The sequence below is a fragment of the Dipodomys spectabilis genome, unplaced genomic scaffold, assembly GCF_019054845.1.
Source record: "Dipodomys spectabilis isolate Male_0828 unplaced genomic scaffold, ASM1905484v1 ptg000279l, whole genome shotgun sequence".
Classification (NCBI taxonomy): domain Eukaryota; kingdom Metazoa; phylum Chordata; class Mammalia; order Rodentia; family Heteromyidae; genus Dipodomys; species Dipodomys spectabilis.
The window spans coordinates 792,233-799,972 of record NW_024870956.1 but is presented as its reverse complement, the minus strand read 5'-3'; the positions used below and the strand labels follow the sequence as shown (position 1 = coordinate 799,972).

Genomic DNA, 7,740 nt, shown 5'->3' with positions numbered 1-7,740 from the left:
TATATTGTGTGTTTGCATAATGTTCGTAATTTATTTTCTTCTAGATATACTTTGAGTTCTATATTATTTTATAATATATAGGTTCATTAATGTGTCCTTTCCGATTGCATTCCATATAGAAACAGTTTGATCCCTTTTTTTCTAGGTCTTAATATTATTTTTCTTTGGGATAAAATGACAATGTTGTCTAATTTGAAAAATTTTGTAAAGTTTATGCTATGTAAACGCCTTTCTGAGGGGAAGATTTAATACACTGATGTCAAACTAAATTTAATTATATGAATTACATGTATTGTTACACGTGTAATTTTGTAATCAACTTTTTAATCACTTTTTTTCATTTCTTGCATCTGAAGAATGAAAAATATGGAATACTTTTCAAATTTTCATATTATCCTTGTGCAAGTGCCATGTTAATCTCTGTATTGTAATTTGAGTATACGTGCTGCTGAAGCATGTAGTATCCTCTAAATTTAATAGTTAATGATGGAATCTTTATGCAGGCTTATATCTATGGGTGCCTACTTGTAACAAGGAAACCTTATTGTTTCTAACAATGCTATTGATCTTATTCCCCTAAAATTCTGTGAATAGTGGAAAAAATTATATTGATTAGTCGATTGCTCACATTTGCAAACTTTTTTTGTCAATGAGTATCTTAAGTCTTTTTATTTGGAATTTGATCATACTCTCAATTATTTATAGATAGGTCCAAAGGTGATGGCTTTTTCAAGTACTTATTTATCCAGCTTTGTGGACCTAATGGATTCAAATTAAGCGTTGCTTAAGAGCTACTTCTAAACTTCTTCAGCTGACATTTTCCCAAATGACGTGTTACTGGAACAAATGTCTACCTGAGCCTTTACCCTTCTTCCATGTGGGAACAGACCAACCAGAATACCTTACCCTGACACCAAAGATTTTCTTACTAGAACAAAACTAATCTTGGTTACAAGAGATCATAGAGAGATGAACCGTTCAAACAGAACTGTTCAGACTAGAAGGTATTTTATCAAAATATAATTGTTTATTATACCTTCCATTTAAAAGTAGCTAAAGCCAAGAAGGTGAAAAAATTGTTCGTATGCATGATTATTTAATGTCCTGGCCTGTCTGTAAGTTCCTACCAGGAACTTACACTACTACCTTTTTATCACCAAATATTTTCATAGTTACAGGAGAAGTGCATATGTTTCTCCTCGTTATTAGGCATTAAATTGATAATGTTTTAATCACAGTGTTTCCTCTTGCCTCCACGCTGTAAATCTACAAATGATAAAGCTTTAGGTCTAACTCTATCAAACACTGAAGTAGAGATAATGGAATAATACTTTAAAACAGAGTTGCCTTTCATACAGTAACTACAACAGAACAATACAAAACGTGTGTCTTTTAATCATATTATATAGTTATATATTTTATATTTATATGTGCTGATTTTATATTTCACACAATGAAATTTACTAGAATTAGTTGATAATTTGACAAATAAATTGATATTTACTTCAATAAATAGAATTGGAATATAAATATTTAGGTTTCAAATATATATTAGACTAGAAAAAGTATCAATGCAATCTTTTTAGTATAAACTTGTGATACATTATAACTGTCCTTGGTCTTCTGAATCCACATGATAAAAAAACAATACTTTCTTCTAATCTGTAATGGATTTTACTCTGCTGCTCTGTTTATTGTTTTAACTTGCTTGTCCCAAACTGTTTTTGTCCATATTTCTGAAGCATTCTTACTGATTATGCCCAATTTTTGCTAAGATATCTAAAAAATATTATTCTTCTACAGTACCCATGGGTCCTAGGATCCCAGGGCCCAGTTACCTGCATCATCAGATAACAGGGGCAAGACTTTTCACCAAGGCCCATGCAACATATCAACACAAAGTAATTGAAGACCCATCTCAATTTCGCATTTCCTATATTTCAGGGCCCCAATTCCTTGAGATGCAGGAATTAGCAGTAAGCAATTGTGAAATGCAAGGCAACTTAAAATGAAGGATGAGATCACAAAATTTGAGAGAAAGTACTGTAATTCAAACATTCAACTTACAGATGACCAGCCCATACGAGTGAACAAGTTCACAAAGTGTCATAAGATTATTTTTAATACCCCTCACCTATGATTAATGAAAGATTTTATTACAACATAAGTGGGACAAAAAATAGTTCCTAGAAGGATAGATCTATAATTGGTCTACCAAAGCCCGAAAACTTGACTTAGAGGTCAAATGTAATTCAGAAAAACATTTGAAGCACTAAGGAGTGCTACAAAACACTGGGATTTCAGTACAACATGCTTCTGTGGTATAAAAATGTCACTCTCAAACCAATGATAATCTACATTTAATCTCCTGAAAGTATATTCCTTTTCAAATAAACTTTTTAAAATCACTTTCACAAAAATAACATTTGACAAGTTGATGATACTTAGTGACATTACAAGTTTTTCAAGTGTAGGGAGCAAGTTACAATAGAGTTGAATTATTTACACAGCACTAATGCCAAACATGTTCAACCATTCATTAAAGTGTAGAAATAGTACCACCCACAATTTGTGTTTTTCAGTAAGGGCCTTTCAGAAATGTGTTAAATATGTCAGCCTCCTAAATTTCAAACCCAAACGTTAGCTAATAAATTTCATCATTTAATAAGGTACATTTTAAAAAAATCACAAATAGTTGCCTTATCATATGTTACTTTATGTTTTCCCTCTGTCTAACATAGTAAGAAATATGACTTTAAGTCTTGAATATGTGTACTCATCAGAGATATTACAAACCTAATATCTGTCTTCTATTTCTATCACATTCCTATCTAGGAATAAATTTATTTTTCTTCTTTTTCCAAAACTTATAGGTAGTAGAAAATATTATTGCATGTAAAATAAAAGAATCACACCATTGTACAAAGCCATTTATAAAAATTCATAGTTAGGAATACATTCTAAGCCATTTTTTAACTTTCTTTTTGAATAAAGATTAATCTTCCAAACGGTTGAGAATAAAATCATGTTTAGGTGCTTCCCGTCTCCAGTCTTGCAAATTGTTGCTGCAGATGAATGAATTATGGAAATATAAGCTGACATCATTTCAAGAATATGCAGGATTGAAACTCCATGGAATGTATATAAATCTTTCAAAGTATTAATAGACAGTTTAACAGAATGACTATCAGGAAGTTGAAACCAAAGAGGAATTATAGTAAAGAAATAGAATGAATGAAAAATGAACAAGGGGCAAATACAGCTAGAATACTGAATGTATACACATGATGAAGGAAGTGGTAAATTGGAAATAAATCTTGGAGAAAGGGTTGGTTGAGAATGATAGAAGGAGTGACTCTGATCTAGGAGCATTGGACAATTAGATGCATATATTTAATTGTAACACAATTGCACAAACTTTTAAAATTCAGTTAAAAAACACAACAAGAAACAAAAACACACAAAAATCACAACCAAACAGCAATCTCTAGGGAGTATGAATATGACCACTCAAAATTTTAATCAGTTAATGAAGGGCAGTCTTGGGAAAAGCCAACAAAGCTGTTCAAAGAGGGAAGTTTGGGATAGGGGAGAATTTTGAACAGAATTAAATAGATTGTCTAAGGTTATAAATCACCTATATCTGCTGCATACAGTATCTTACTTCTATGAGTTTTCTGTCTGAACTAGATAATCCAGTCCTGAGACACACTTGGTAGCTTGTGAGGTAGAATGGAAGAAACAAGTTCAAGAACCCATTACTCCACTGGAGAGAAAACAATCCTCTATATTTTCTCTAATTTCTCTTCACTACTCTTTCTTCATACTTTTAAGTCAATTGATTTTGAATTATATTTTTCCTTCTTTCTTCTGGCAAAGTAATTGGTCAAAGTAATTTCATTAAATATTATTTGCCATTTTCTTCTTTCATGCTGTTTAATTGGCCAAGTGAGTCCATAAAACTTCCCTCTTGTATTTGGTTGCCATGAAACAACATCTATGTTAATAAGGAGAAATCTAATGTAAAACTTTGTCTCCAGAAAACAGTCCAAGAGGCTGTGATCACAAATATTTGGCTATATATTTTTTCTTTTACCTTGAAAGACTTCTTGTGTCTAAAGTGCCCACAAAAATAAGTACTCCATCACTTGTTGGTTCAATCAGAATTGTCTAACCTCAAAGATATATTTTGCTAACAAGATGCTTAGAGGAAACCAAAAAATACTGCACTTTTTATCTTCTCTCTTAAGATTCTCCTTAGATACCATATCAGGAACAGTGAAGTTATTCTATGCAAAATTATTTTAATAGATCATTTTTCTCTTGGTCTTGCATTTGTTCACCAAGATGTATGGAGGAGAATAGAGTTAAATCACCCATACCTTGGAAGAAAGTGTCTGTTACAAAAGGAAAATGCTTCTATGTCCTACTTCTATGTCCTACTCTTAGGTCTTGCCAGAGTTCCAATTAATCACAGCTTCTTGGCTTCTAGTCTAGTGAAGCTGAAGGACCATACGGGCTCCACCACTGCTACATCTTCATTATTTCTCTTTTAAAAGTCTTCAAGTTGCCTCATTTGGATGTGGAATGTATTTTCATGTCTTCATTCAATCAGTTCTGCATTGTAGTGAGCCAAATGGGCTCTGTAAAATCACTTTAGGGAGTAAAAATACTAACACAATTTACATCAAAAAGTTTTGGCCTCCCTTCACTGCTGAAGTCAATACGCTTAGCTAAGGCTTCTAAGAAAACTTTTATTATTAATTTTTCCATTTGCTCAATTCTTTTCTGAACTTTTTGGCATATGTAATAAAAGAAGTCTTCACTACCTCATATTAATAAGAATATTATTTTTTGTGAGCCACTTAGAAATGTGAAATCATTGGTTTGAAGTATCCAATCAAATTTTTTTCTGTGTTTCACTGCTTCATGTCCAAAGACATTGTGGAAAGTGTTACAAACAGAAATGTGTAATCCCAACACCTTCTTTCATTGTGGAGGGTACTTTCTCCCTAAATATTTTGACTCAAATTAACTTTTTAAGAGAATTACTGTTTGGTAATTAAAGGTAAATTCACAAATTTTGATGTCTTATATTTTTAAGAAATTTTAATTTAAATTCCAATACAACCTTCTTTCAAACAGTGATAATATAGTTCCTGGGTAAGGACAATTCCAAGGGAACCTACAGGATTTACAGCAAGGTTTCTGAGGTTTGTTTGTTTAGTTTGAAAAAGAGCCATCTTCATCCACATTGCTCCCTCTCTACTAAGTCTCCTTGGATTTCTTTGCATGAAAGCCTATTCTTCCAGGCAATTTTAAATTTTCTTAATAGGCTGTTATTAAAAATTTTGAACTATTAAATTTTACCTGTCATAACTTTAAAACTGTTGAAAATCCTTTATCAGAACCGCAAATTCACCAATCCTAATTCCACCTTTACCATCAAAATGTTAACATGTTGTTTTCATGATATAGTATCCATGCAGCTATTATTTTCCAGTGGCTTTGTTATGCATATATGCAACCACATTAGCTGATGCTAAGCAAAATGAATTCCAAGATATGGAACCAGATTTTTTTTTTCATTTGTGATTGTTGTTTTTGATGAACTATGTGATTTCTATTTTCTTTGGGGTTTTCCCCTATGGTTTATCCCTGCTATATGGTGAGACAATGGTGAGCATAATGGTGAGACAAAGGACAAAAGGCAAACCAATGCAATAGCAATACTCACAAGACAATATGTTGGAAATGTACTTTACAACTTGTGAGGGGTGAAGGGGTGAAGGAAAACTGTGAGAAAAATGTGAGAGGGTTACTAAGTTTGAAAAGTTATGACTTAATACCTTACAATTACTGTAACCCCACTGTACATCATTTTGATAATAAAATTGAAAAAATAAGCTGCATAAAATATAATTTCACTGTATTGGAACAGTAAATAATATTCTTTATGTAGTAACATTTTAAAAATCAATACTATTTGGCATCTAATTTGAATTAATTACTCCTTCTTTATCAGAGGTTCATCAACTTGAATGTTATCCAACTAGACAATATTTTCACAATATACTTGCCAAATTTTTCAAAAAAGAATAAATTTAGTACTTTCTCATTCTAAAACAGAAAACAGGGTCTGGGAAGATGGCTCAGTGGTAGAGCGCTTGCCTTGCATTCTTGAGGCCCTGGGTTCGATTTCTCAGCACCACATAAGCAAAAATGAATAAAACCGGAAGTGGTGCTATGGCTCAAGTGGTAGAACGCTAGCCTTGAGCTGAAGAGCTGAGGGACAGCGCCCAGGCCCAGAGTTCAGGCCCCACGACTGGACCCAGTTTAATACTATGGAAACCCATAATTTTAAAAGTAAGTAAGTTTTTAAGAGGACAGAATATATATGTTCTTCAAAATTCCTATGACTAACAACTACTCATTTTTAAATTCTCAACATTCCTAAGAGATTCAAAACAGTACCTGTTTGCATGTTATGTAATTCTGCAATAGATGCAGTTTCCAATGGGGTGTTACAGATTGAGAAGTAAACAGAAAAATAGCCATATTCTTGTAGAGGATAAAACTGTGAAGCATGTGTAATAATTAATTCTTCAAGAGTAAGCAATTATTTATAAGGGTAAGATATTATGTCTATGACCATCAATCCCAAGATTTATGCCATAAAGTCATCCTAGCCCAACAGTTTCCAACTTGTAAGGGACACCTTAAAATTCCTTAATTCACATCATGAATACCTTATCTCTATTTTGAAAAAATACTACACCTCTGCTAATGTGACACCCTCCTTGCTCTGAAAAGAACACCACAATAAACTGAGCTGCATCATTTTTCCTCCACAGGTATTCTTGAGATCAGAACACTTGCAAATATTATTTATATTTAGACTTTTTTAACTATCATAGATATTCAGTATGCTAAGATAGGAAAATTATGATTCAAAGCCTTCCCAGGCAGGAAGGTTTCTTAGAATATTATCTCCAAAAAACTTCTCCGCAAAAGCCAGACTCAAGTGGCACTGAGGTTGAAGTGGTAGGGCAAGAGTCTTGAGCATAAACAGGATCAGAGACCCTGTCCATGCCAAGAGTTCAAGTTCTAGGATGAACCAAAAAAAAAAACAAAACAAAACTGAAAACAAATCCCAAACCTAGCATTTTTCTCCATGTATGCTGAGGCACGTAAATAAGGAAATGGCTTCCTCCGGTACATATAGGTAGAAGAAAGAAGATGTCACACAATTACTCTCTTCATACCATATTAAACCAAACCTTTAAAAATTGGTTTTTCTAAATGTATGAATTAATGTCATCCATTTTTGGCAACTCTGTCTAGATTATTCATATTAACATGGTATACATGAACTCTGCAAATTATCTATTAACTATGTTCTAATTATAACTGTCATGAAAGAATATCTAGGCAAATAGAATGCCAGAATTATTTGTGAATTTTTCAATTAATCCCTCTACTTTAAAAGAATTTTGTAGTATCCTATAGAATCTGAAATTACAAACAAACCCAAAAAATATATTTTAAATCTAAATTCTAATTTAACAAGGTCTACAAAGCCCTACATTAGACGAACTTTGCTGTTTCTCTAGACTTAAGCTTTTGTAATCCTTCAACATTTATTTGGAATCCAACAGAATGAGGGATGGGAATCATGAGCTATTTTGCATCTACGAATGTTCTGTAATGATGAGAGCATTTAAAACACAAGTGAGGATA

The 7,740-nt window shown here is 32.5% G+C and overlaps 1 pseudogene; it reads right to left on the bottom strand.

Moving 5' to 3' along the window:
• Nucleotides 1-360: 360 nt before the first annotated feature.
• On the bottom strand, nt 361-457 carry LOC122126483 (annotated as a pseudogene).
• Nucleotides 458-7,740: the final 7,283 nt, after the last annotated feature.